This window comes from Engystomops pustulosus, chromosome 5, assembly GCF_040894005.1.
Source record: "Engystomops pustulosus chromosome 5, aEngPut4.maternal, whole genome shotgun sequence".
Taxonomy (NCBI): Eukaryota; Metazoa; Chordata; class Amphibia; order Anura; family Leptodactylidae; genus Engystomops; species Engystomops pustulosus.
Window position 1 is genome coordinate 123,231,290 of NC_092415.1, and position 12,998 is coordinate 123,244,287.

The 12,998-nt window shown below is 39.8% G+C and overlaps 1 protein-coding gene and 1 long non-coding RNA gene across 5 annotated transcripts in view; one reads left to right on the forward strand and one right to left on the reverse strand.

Moving 5' to 3' along the window:
- LOC140133167 (uncharacterized) overlaps window positions 1–12,998 on the forward strand; it is a 72,845-nt gene that overhangs the window by 44,441 nt on the left and 15,406 nt on the right. The window lies entirely within an intron of this gene.
- LOC140133168 (uncharacterized) overlaps window positions 1–12,998 on the reverse strand; it is a 61,383-nt gene that overhangs the window by 42,177 nt on the left and 6,208 nt on the right. The window lies entirely within an intron of this gene.

The following is a 12,998-nucleotide window of genomic DNA, read 5'->3' on the forward strand; positions in this document are numbered from 1 at the left end:
CCCAGGAGTCTCTGAATGGACCAAAGTTCTACTGGGCGAAGCCACTAAAGGACCGCAGATAATTTTGTGGGATCCATCTGTAGCCCTTTGTCAGAGAATCCTATTGGATTTATAAATTAAATTGCCTGGTCTTCAATGGCCTTAAAGAAACCCTTGAGAACAATCTCTAATGGATAGTCAATGTACTCTTCATGTACGTACTGTTGCATTACTAGGCAGTACCTTCTAACAATATAAATATGAAAAAAATCACTGAAGAGCTATATTGATAGGAAACCTTTAACTACAGTATTGAAAATTTCTAACTGGAGTAGTCATACAGGTAAGTAAAATTTAACTTTTATTAAAGAAATATTTAAAATAACCCCAGTGTGACATACATAACATATGTATCCAGAATGTGCAATGTGTTAGATGTGTTAGATGCCACAGGCAAATTGTATTTACTCATTACTAGTGTGAGCAAACTTGGTCTGGGTTGAAGCAGCGGCAGTTTGTATTAGGCTGCCATATGATCCCTCCGTGATCTGAGGTCGTATTACTTCTAACCCTATTGCCCAATTCTCTGCTCAGAATACCTACAGATAGCTTATAGTCTCATAATCCCTATGCTCAAGCTCTACGCGTTTCACCCAGGATACGAGGGCTCAAAGTGATGGTGACAATAAAATCAGACTCATCGCTACGTTTGATGAAAAAGCCCAAGAAATTAATAACACCTTGAGGAAATTTTGGGACATCCTGAAACATGATCAGGATTTGAAACAGAGGATTGAAATGCGCCCCTCTATAACATATAGAAGAGGTAGGAATCTTGGTGACCATTTTGTCCACAGCCATCTCACATCGGCTGTATCTGAGAACACCTGGCTACAGAAATGTAGCATTAAAGGGACCTACGGATGCGGTAAATGCAAGGCCTGTGGACACATTAATCAAAGTAAAACCTTTTCCAGTGTGAAAACAGGCACTACCTACCTAAATCGAGATTTTATCAACTGCTGGACAATGGGGGTGGTTTACCTCGCAACCTGCCCATGTCCCTTAAATTATGTTGGTAAAACCATTAAAGAACTCAGAGTGAGAATCCTCAACCACATTGGAAACATCAGAAGGGTGAGGATAGACCCCTGGCTAACCATGTTCATCAATGTCATGATGGTGACCTCAATGCCCTCAGGTTCCAGGGCATTGAAAGAATTCGACCTTCTCCCAGAAGGGGGGGATGGGAATAATAACATCCTGAAAAAAGAATCTCAATGGATTTTCCTGATGAGATGCACAAAACTGGATGGTTTAAATGATGCAATATCATTCGCACCTTTTATTTAAAATCTCAGTTTCTAACACATTAATCGATGTCAACAAAGGCATCAGTCTACCTTTTCGTATCAAGACTGATGTGAGAGCAGAAGACATCTATCCGCTCCACTGTCTCCATAGGAGCATGTCTGGTTTATGACTAGTTGATGTCCATAAGATTCCTTTATCTCAGCATTATAAAGGAGTGACCTTCTCCGTTCCTCCGTTACCTGTCCGCCGATATATGAGGGGGCGGGCTTTGCATAGTGGGCTACTGTAGATTACCGCTACTTGCAACCCATTAGCGGGGCCGACTTGTATGCACTTTAATTATACTGTCCAACCTCCAAACCATGGTAGTGACACAAAAGCTGTATGCTTCTGGGTAAAGAGTAACCTCAGCAACAGGTAACAGCTCTTCCTATACCCTCACAAAGCTTTCTCCCAACATCAAATATATCCCTACATAGAATTATATCATCGCTTATACTGCACCTTATATATCAGGTGCAGTACCTCATTTATATAAGTCATTTATAGCATGCATTATCCACCTATTTTTTAGCACTTTTTATGTATACATTATATGAATTTCAATATATATTAAAAAAATGCTTATTGTTAATTTTTTATTATATATTTATATATTATATGTTTATTCATTTCCTCTTGGTGCATAGACACACCATATATGTATTTAAAAATCCTTGGGTTTTAGCTCTAAACTAACTAATGAACTTATATCTACTTATTAACTACTTTCATGCATAGACATACGATAGTTGTGTCACGGATACCCCCAGCGATCCATGTCTTGGATGGCGGGCACATCCGTCCCATGCTGGCTTCCTCCGTGGCTGTGCTCCTGCTGCTGGCTGAGTGCGCCGACTCCTTTGAGATTTAAAGGGCCAGCGTCCTCCTAATTGGGCTGCCATTTCCGAACTCCTATATAGCCCGACCGCTTCCAGCATCCCCTGCCGGATCTTCAAGTCTTTCCACTGAAGAGAAAGCCCTCCGTGTTTCCAGTGTGTTTCCAGACGCCTCCATGTTTCTGTGTTCCTATGGCGTTCCTGTTCCGTTCCTGTGTTCCTGTGGCGGTCCTGTGTTCCTGTGGCGGTCCTGTGTTCTTGTGGCGGTCCTGTGTTCTTGTGGCGGTCCTGTACTCCTGTGGCGTTCCTATGGCGATCCTGTTTTCCTGTGGCAGTCTTGTGTTCTTATGGTGGTCCTGTGTTCCTGCGGCTTTCCTGTACTCCTGTGGCAATCCTGTGTTCTTGTGGTGGTCCTGTATCCCGGGGGCCATACAGAGGTCCTGCCTTCCAGAGGTCCTGCCATTCCAGGGTCCTGCAATCCATCGGTCCTGCCATCCCGATGTCCTGCCTACTCGAGGTCCTGCCGACCCAAGGTCCTGCCTTCCTTGAGGTCCTGCCTACCCGAGGTTGCATGTGCTGTTATGTGTTCAGAGATTCTCCTTTTTAGCTTGGTGTTGTGCAGCCTACGTATTGTAGGTTACAATGCACACAGGTAGCTAGATAAATTAAATGATTGCTTTCACAATTCATGTGTGTTTTAATTGAATATTCTTTTAGGGTAACCATAGATTTGAATTTACCGTATATTCCGGCATATAAGACGACCTGGTGTATAAGACGACCCCCTTACTTTCCTGTTAAAATATAAAGTTTAAGATATATTCGCCGTATAAGACTACCCCTTTTCCAACGCATACAAAACACCGGTAAAAATTTAAAAAAAAACAGATTTAAATTTAACATGGTCCTTTTTTTAATTTAAATTCTTATGACATGCAGGTATATAGCAGGAAAACTGTCGCTCATAAACATAAGGCATACAACATTACCATAGTCCATTTTACTGTAAATGTTACCATACTGTACCTTAAATTTTTATTTTATTAAATATTCCATGCCATGTACTCAGAACCGGGGAAAAAATTCCAAATGCAATGAAAATGGTGAAAAAACGCATTTGCGCCATTTTCTTGTGGGCTTGGATATTACGTCTTTCACTTTGACGGCAGCCCACACTGTGAAAACACCCGCGATCGGTGCTATGAATTTACGTATGAATTTATTTACGTCTTTTATGGTGTCATATAAATCAAAGTCATAGGAGGGTACAAAATTTAGACCTTTGGATAATACTGCAATCTGTGAAGATGTTAATGTGCAAGCTGACATATTTTATAGCTGTGTAATCCTTTATTGTGCATGTCACTGTTTGCGTCTTATCATTGGATGTTTTATTGGACCAATGTTTTCATCCTCGGCGATTGCGTCTTTTCGTTTGTCGATTTTTGAGGGTTGTTTATATGTCCTAATGCTTTATTTTGTATAGGTTGATTTTTCTTTGTCAAATCCACATTGTCTGAGACATCAGTATCCACATCTGATGTTTCATATTCCGACGAACTGAAGGTAACTTTTGAAGGAGCAGCATTATAATTGTGTTTTTTCAGGATAGACTTAGGTCTCCCATTGCATTTTTGTTTCCATGCGTAAACACTGCTTGAGCTATATTCTTGTACATCCCTTTCAAACTTGGATTTTTTTGTTGCAGTAATGCTGTCTTCCAATTTTTTCACGTTACCATCAATTTTAGACATGATGTCTTGATATTCAGATGTGGTGCATAGTTTCAATAACTCTTGCTCCGATTCTTGTATTGTTGATTTATGTCTCTTAATTTTTGTTCTTCGTACGATATTATTAATTGTATCAATTTGAGAGAACAATCCGAAAGAATAGTTTGCCATTTGTTGAGAAATTCATCTGTATAGATCGTGGTAGGTAATTTATAAAGCCTTAGACCTCGTGGAATCATTGTATTTTCTACATATCTGGTGAGAGTGGTATAGTCCCACCACACCCTGACTTGATTAGTTAGTGCTTTTTCTAAGTCAGAGGTCAATGTTCTAATGGGGGTTGAATTATCCCCTGAGGTGTTAGAAATAGAAAAAAATCTCATTGGCTTTATTTTGTCTGTTCTCATTCATACGAGTATGTGTCATGGTTTGAAGAATTTTTTGTATATAGCACAAACAACAATTTCATGTCACAGATTGCTTGGTTTGGTCGTTATATAGATGACTGTCTACTTATCTGGTCAGGAGAATCTCAAAATATTTCCCTTTTTTTACAATATCTAAATAATAATTCTCATAACTTAAAATTCACTTTTTCATCTTCATCTACTAATATTGCCTTCTTAGATATACAATTATCCGGAGACATACATAATGCATGTGTTCATACAGATTTGTACAGAAAACCAATCTCGGGTAATACAATATTACATGCATCCAGCTGTCATCCTGCACATGTCACTCGAAATCTCCCTAAAGGAGAATATATAAGGCAAAGCGCATATGTTCCCAAAACACAGCCTACAAAAATACAGCCCAACAAATATCTAAGAGACTAGTAGACAGAGGTTACAAGACAAAAAACATTTATCTGACATAGAAGCATTGTTTAATGCTAAATCAAGATCAAAATATTTTCAGCCAAAAAATAAGGTTACTCACGATCATAATAATAATCAACCTGTCACATTCAGTACAACCTTTAGTAGACAATACCACAAAGTATTACATATCATTAAAAAACATATTTCCCTTTTATGTCAAGATGACAAGCTGTCCCAGATATTAGACAATGGTGTTAGATATGTATCCAAAAATGCACCTAATCTAGGCAGAATACTGTCTCCTAATTTGTTCACGTCTTCCTTCAAAAAAGAAGAGAAAACCTGTCTGAAATATAAGGGTAGTTCCAAATGTGGAGGAAGTCGATGCAATTTATGTCTATTGTTCAAAACAACTAAATTCAAATCTATGGTTACCCTAAAAGAATATTCAATTAAAACACACATGAATTGTGAAAGCGATCATTTAATTTATCTAGCTACCTATGTGCATTGTAACCTACAATACGTAGGCTGCACAACACGCATGCTAAAAAGGAGAAACTCTGAACACATAACAACAGCATCCAAAACTAGGGAAACAGGTATTAATACATTAGTCAACATGTCAGGTTTATCTAAGCCTTTTGCAAACAAACAAGGAGGAAACACTAATAACTTACAGGTCATACCGATTGAGAGAGTGGCTCGGCCAGCCAGAGGAGGAGACTGGACACGAGCCTTACGATCACATGAGGCATTTTGGATTTTAAAGTTACAAACGCGATCCCTGTCCGGTCTCTACAATAGAAATTACCTTATGTACATATATTAACGATAAGCTCATAAATGACAAGCCTGTCTTTATGTGTTTCTGCATGTATTCCATTGTTCCTACTGTTTTCTTTTTTCTTCTTTTGTCTCCGGTTCTGTATGAATTAACCAAATCAAGTGATCAGAATCCTGTTTCCGGTTAAGTTACCATACGTATAAATGCATTGCACTATAACATTTCTGTCAGGTGGAATGCAAGAGGAGTAATCGCTAGAGCGCAAGATCCTGGAAGTCAATCTAAGGAGGATAAGACATGTGATCAGTTAACCCATGACAGTCTATACACCGTGGTCCCCACTTCTGCCATCTAGGTCCCCTTAGTATTAAAGGGTAAGTATAACCAGATCATACCCATAAAGCCGAGGGGGTAATTCCATGTCAATACACCTAGAACAAGGGAATATTAGATAATAGTTTCAGACACTTCGTTCAGATTGTCCCTTTATGACTCTAGTTACTATACAGAAACTTTCACCAATCCTATCCCTTTACTTAAAAAAAAATCAAAGCATTACTGGACGCAGCCGTTCAATTTAAGACCATCACGAAAGAAGAATACAAATTTCTCTTTGTTCCATTTCCATCCATGTACTACACGATCGGGTCACCGGACATAGAAGTACATAGAAGGACATAGAAGGCTATTTCAGAAACCTCAGATGAGTTCACCTGTTATTGGTTCCTTGACTGAGGATAAGATGTCTGACAAGGCCATTGTTGACTCTGAGTCTGAGCACTACATGTCCATTAACCTTGAGTTATGTGGTATACAAAACCCTGAACCTGTGTCTGTTTTGCCTCCTAAGGTTGATGTGTCTGCTAGTGAGCCAGATTTACTTTCTATCATCTGTGATAATCAACATCTGGCTCCTGATAACACCCCTGCGGATAAGCTATTTGTACCTGCCCAACACCGGGTCAAGGTTATTGAGGAATGTCTTGGTACTACACTTGCTGAACATTCTGAAGTCACTGTTACTAGAAATGTGATTTCCGAATCTTATTGTCCTGAATGGTCACATGATGTTGAGGAATATGTTGCGGCATGTAGTAATTGTACTAAGACCAAGGTTTCCAGAGAATGCCCATTGGAATCCTCTGCTCATCATTCTGTCCAGTCTAAACCATGGACACATGTATCTATGAAATTTGTCAAAAATTTGCCTCCTTCTCAGGGCATGACAGTAATTTGGGTGGTTATTGACCTTGTATCTAAAATGTGTCATTTCTTTCTGCTAGAGAAATTGCCTAATGTCAAGGAATTTGCCAATCTGTTGATTGACAATGTTCTTAACCCCTTAACGCTCTGCACCGTAGCTCTACAGCGCAGAGGTATAAGGGATGTATGAAGAGGGCTCACGGGCTGAGTCCTCTTCATACAGAGGTGGGGGTTTTTGCATTTTGCACAAAACCCCCACCGCTAATAACCGCGGTCGGTGCTTGCACCGATCGCGGCTATTAACCCTCTAAACGCCGCCGGCAAAGTCGCCGGCGGCATTTAAAAGACGGCGGCGCGTGGGCGCCGCCATCTTTTTTCCGATGGCCATGCCCCCGAACGTCATCGGGGGGCGTCGATCGGATACCATGGTAGCCTCGGGTCTTCTTTTGACACGAGGCTACATGGCTTATGCAGGTTCGTTACAATGAGCCAGTGGCTCATTGTAATGTATGACCTGCAAAAATGCCATATATTGCAAAACTGTAGTATTGCAGTATATGGTAGGAGTGATCTGACTATCCTATCCCTTTACTTAAAAAAAAATCAAAGCATTACTGGACGCAGCCGTTCAATTTAAGACCATCACGAAAGAAGAATACAAATTTCTCTTTGTTCCATTTCCATCCATGTCCAATTTTTATTTTTTCCCCAAGATTCATAAAAATGCTGAAGCACCACCTGGATGCCCCATTATAGCTAGCATGGGGTCCGCCTCGTCGAGATATATTTCGTCGACTTACATCCAACCGTATGTTGTGAAATTTCCTAGCTACCTCAAAGATTCTGACCAATTGATCAGTGAACTCCATAGTTTAGACTTATCCAACACCTTTTCTTTCTTTACATTAGATGTTACGGCCCTATACTCTAATATCCAGTGCAAAATTGGTATTCAGTGTGGAATTATTCCTTAATGAAGATCCGTCCCTTACAGCCAATCTTAAGACCCTACACCTCGAACTCCTCACTTTGGTATTGGAGAACTTATTCCACCTATAACACTGTCCTGTTCCATCAGAAATGTGGAGCTGCAATGGGCACAAAATTAGCACCCGCATATGCAAATCTGTTTATAGGGGCTTTCAAGATAAAATACATATTATCTAATCACCTGTACAAACAGTTTATTCATTTCTATCGGCGTTATATAGACAATTTGATCCTGATATGGACGGGGTCATCAGACAATGCAAATGCTTTTTTCAAATATCTCTGCACAAACGATTGGGGGATATCCTTCTCTGCTGAACATCAAACAAATTCCATTACATTTCTTGACCTGACCAATGTTTATTCAGTATTCTTGTTATTTATCTAAATTTGTCATTGTATCGGGTCACGAAATTTAGAGTGTTAATTTCTCAGAGTTGAACTTTGTCTTAATTGTAAAGAGTTTTTTTAAGATAGCAGATTGCTGTTTAAAAACATAGGGGTCGGTGCAATTTTTTCTAATTCTCTTATATTGGCTGTACGGTATATTATCTTTCCATTTTTTAAAATGCAGGCTGTCATAGTTCAAATAGCTATTTTTGTCCACCTTTAAAAAAAAAAGTGGACGTACAGGTGGAGTGATCTTTATTATCTTAAAAAAACTCTTTACAATTAAGACAAAGTTCAACTCTGAGAAATGAACACTCTAAATTTCGTGACCTGATACAAATGACAAATTTAGATAAATAACGAGAATACTGAATAAACATTGGCATATCTTACAAAAAGACCAGATGTTGATAACAGTCCTCCCCACAAAACCAAAAGTCACTTACTGAAGGGCCTCTACCCTTAAAAATATCTTGGCTCTGAGCCAAATTAAACAGCACAAAACAACGAGTGAGATGAGTGCCAGTATATTTAGGTACAGTATTCCAATGATAAAGAGACCATTTCTTTCCATTACATTTCACAAACTCTGCCAATGTTGCCCAAATATTAAAGCTAAAACTTCACCAATTTAGATCTAATGTTACATAGCAGGTTTTCCCGATTAAAACCATTATGACATGCAAGTGAAGCTACGTTATCTATTTGATTGAATGTCCGTGTAGTCTACAGTATATGGGGAGGATCACACAAGTACTACACGATCGGGTCACCGGACATAGAAGTACATAGAAGGACATAGAAGGACATAGAAGGCTATTTCAGAAACCTCAGATGAGGTCACCTGTTATTGGTTCCTTGACTGAGGATAAGATGTCTGACAAGGCCATTGTTGACTCTGAGTCTGAGCACTACATGTCCATTAACCTTGAGTTATGTGGTATACAAAACCCTGAACCTGTGTCTGTTTTGCCTCCTAAGGTTGATGTGTCTGCTAGTGAGCTAGATTTACTTTCTATCATCTGTGATAATCAACATCTGGCTCCTGATAACACCCCTGCGGATAAGCTATTTGTACCTGCCCAACACCTGCCCAAGGTTATTGAGGAATGTCATGGTACTACACTTGCTGAACATTCTGAAGTCACTGTTACTAGAAATGTGATTTCCGAATCTTATTGTCCTGAATGGTCACATGATGTTGAGGAATATGTTGCGGCATGTAGTAATTGTACTAAGACCAAGGTTTCCAGAGAATGCCCATTGGAATCGCCGCCATCTTTTTTCCGATTGCCATGCCCCCGAACGTCATCGGGGGGCGTCGATCGGTTACCATGGTAGCCTCGGGTCTTCTTTTGACACGAGGCTACATGGCTTATGCAGGTTCGTTACAATGAGCCAGTGGCTCATTGTAATGTATGACCTGCAAAAATGCCATATATTGCAAAACTGTAGTATTGCAGTATATGGTAGGAGCGATCTGACTATCTAGGGTTAATGTACCCTAGATGGTCTAAAAAATAGTGAAAAAAAAAGAAAAAAAAAAGTTTAAAAAATAAAAAACATTTATAAAATATTAAAAGTTCAAATCACCCCTCTTTCCCTAGAACGGATATAAAACATAACAAACAGTAAAAATCACAGACATATTAGGTATCGCCGCGTCCCAAAATGCCAGATCTATCAAAATATAAAAACAGTTACGGCCGGCGGTGACCTCCGAGGCAGGAAATGGCGCCCAAATGTCCGAAATGCGACTTTTACACCTTTTTACATAACATAAAAAATGAAATAAAAAATGATCAAAATGTCGCAAAGACCTCAAAATGGTAGCAATGAAAACGTCGCCTCATTTCGCAAAAAAATGACCCCTCACACATCTCCGTGCACCAAAGTATGAAAAAGTTATTAGCGTCAGAAGATGGCAAAAAAAATTTTTTCTTTTTTGTACACATTCGTTTAATTTTTGAAAATGTATTAAAACACAATAAAACCTATATAAATTTGGTATCACCGCGATCGCACCGAACCAAAGAATAAAGTAGGCATGTTATTTGGAGCAAAGAGTGAAAGTCGTAAAAACTGAGCCCACAAGAACGTGACCACGTGCGTTTTTTTTAAAATTTTTCCACATTTGGAATTTTTTTTCAGCTTTGCAGTACACGGCATGTTAAAATAAATAACATCACGGGAAAGTAAAATTTATTACGCACAAAATAAGCCCTCACACAGGTCTGTACACATAAAAATGAAAAAGTTATGGATTTTTGAAGTTGGAGAGCGAGAAATCAGGCGAAATACCCTGCGTCCTTAAGGGGTTAAACTGCATGTGGTACCTGAGTCTGTTATTTTTGATCAGGGGCAACCATTTGTATCTGTGAGTTTCTGGAATGAGTTCTGTAAAAAGTTGGGGATACAACTGTCTGGAACACCGTCCTGTCATCCTAAGACTGCTGGACAATCTGATCAAGACAGTTTATGGGTTGAGCAGTACCTCAGGAATTTTGTATCTGACTGCCAGGAAGATTGGGGTACACAGCTAGATATTGCTGAGTTTGTGTACAGTCACCAAGACTCCCCATCTATCGCCAAGTCCCCATTTATCTGCAGTTATGGTTTTGCTCCCCGTTTTTCTTGTGTGTCTATGGATTCGTCCAGTAACCCGCATGCAGATGCTGTTGTGTCCAGCCTATGTTCTGTTTGGGCAGAAGCCCGCAAAAATCTGATAAAGGCCCAAGATTTTATTTGCATGGGAACAGATAGAGCATCTTTAGTTGAGGGTCCTGTGGCCCCTCATAAAAGTGGGGGGGGGGGGGTGTACTGTCAGAACTCGCAAATTGTACTGATGGGATCAGGTTTCAGGCTTCTTGCTGGAAAACCACACCCAGAGCTGCCTGTGATTGGCAGCTCCATTTCGGATCCTGGGAAAGCTGGGTGTGTCTCTGTAATTGTTTTGCCTGCTGCGGGTTGAGTGATGGACAGCTGAGCCAATCAGTGCTGGATGTAGTGTCCATTTCTGCCTTAAATTCTGCCCAGCCCTTCATATGATGCTGGTTAGAGATGAGCGAACATACTCGTCCGAGCTTGATTCTCGTTTAAGCATTAGCATACTCACAACTGCTCGTTGCTCGGACTAATATTTCGCCAGCTCGAGAAAATGGCATCTCCCGCTGTTTTGATTTTTGGTGGCCAGAAACGGAGCCAATCACAAGCCAGGAGACTCTGCAGTACACCCAGCGACACTTACATGTCAATAGCAGTGGTTGGCTGGCCTGATTAGGTGACCCTGGAATATACTAGCCACTGCCTGCGGTGCTCGGATCATTCTCTGCCTGGATGCCATTAGGGATAGAGCTGCTGCTGGTCAGGGATAGCGTTAGGGTGTTCTATTAGATTAGTGTTAGGCAGGAGTGATTCTACAAGAACCCAACAGCCCTTGTTAGGGCTACAATAGCATTTTTTTTTTTTAATTTGCTTGTGGCTGGGCTTGCTGGCACTAGTAGTGCAGCTACTACCATATGGTGACAAATTTGCAGGGAGACTTGTGAATGTTATTTTTGGCTCTTAGTGACACACATATCCATTTCAAACACCTAAGTGGGACAATTTATTGGGGGTTTGATCGAATTAGGCACAGTCTGACGATTTTTTATTTTTTTTTTCAAAAGTGAAAGTCACAGCACAAAATCCTTTTGTGTGCCGTCAGTGGTGCAAATGCAATTTCATCTAGCTTAGTCTGCCTGCTACTGTTTAGCACGCTAGCAGAAATCCCACTTTCTCTCTGCCGTTGAAGCGTACTGAACGTCACGTGTGGCGTAATCTAATACGTTTTTTGTTCATATTAGTACCGGGACATTCGGCAATCCGCATTTCAGTTTGCTTTCTGATTTCTTCTGCATGTTCATAAAGAAATTAAAAAAAACAAAAAAAAGTTATAAAAACGAAAAAACCAAAAAGAACATTTTTTTTCTCTTTTATTTTTTTTTTGGGGTGGGAAATCTCCGTTATAGCAATCAAATTTTGTCTACTGTAGTTGAACGGTTGTGCTACTGCTACTGTTTAGCAAGCTAGTCTCCAGAAATCCCAATCCACATTCTCTCTGCCGGTGAAGCGTACTGTACGTCACGTGTGGCGTAATCAAATACGGTTGTTTGTTCACATCAATACCGGGACAGTTTAAAAAAATTGTCTGTGTTGGTTAGAAACTAGCCATAGCAATCATCTTTTGAGGTTGCTATCTGATTTCTTCTGCACGATTTGTTCTTCTATAAATCAAAAAAAAAACAAACATAAAAAAAAATTACCAAAAAAAATTTACAGTTTACGTAGCTTCTTTTGTCTATAAAATAGACTTTCATTTGGAAAATGTTGAACCCGAGGGCTAAGGGTAGAGGACGAGGGCGTGGGCATCCAATTACTGCAGGGGTCAGAGGCCGTGGTCCTGGATGTATTCCCAGAATGACAGAAATAAATATCCTCCAAAGAAAAGTAATCTTACTCTGAAAGAAAAAACTGCACTTAAAAATTTATCCACGATATATGACCTAGTAATTATGACAGCCGATAAGGGGGGGGGGTCTTACAGAATAGGGCAGATTACGTAGCAGAAGCCATGAGACTTCTATCCGATGCTGATTTTTATTTAAAGCTAGATACAGACCCCACTCCAAAATTCAAAAAGGAACTATATAGACTCCTTGATGAAGGCCTCTCCTACGGAATTCTAAATAAAAGAGAACACCAATACCTAAAAATAGAAGAACCTGGTATTGCACATTTTTACCATTTACCCAAAGTGCACAAGCACCAAACGAAACCTCCAGGTAGACCAATTATTGCAGGCATGGAGTCACTTACCTCTAACTTGTCACATTATGTTGATTTATACTTGCAGAAGTAT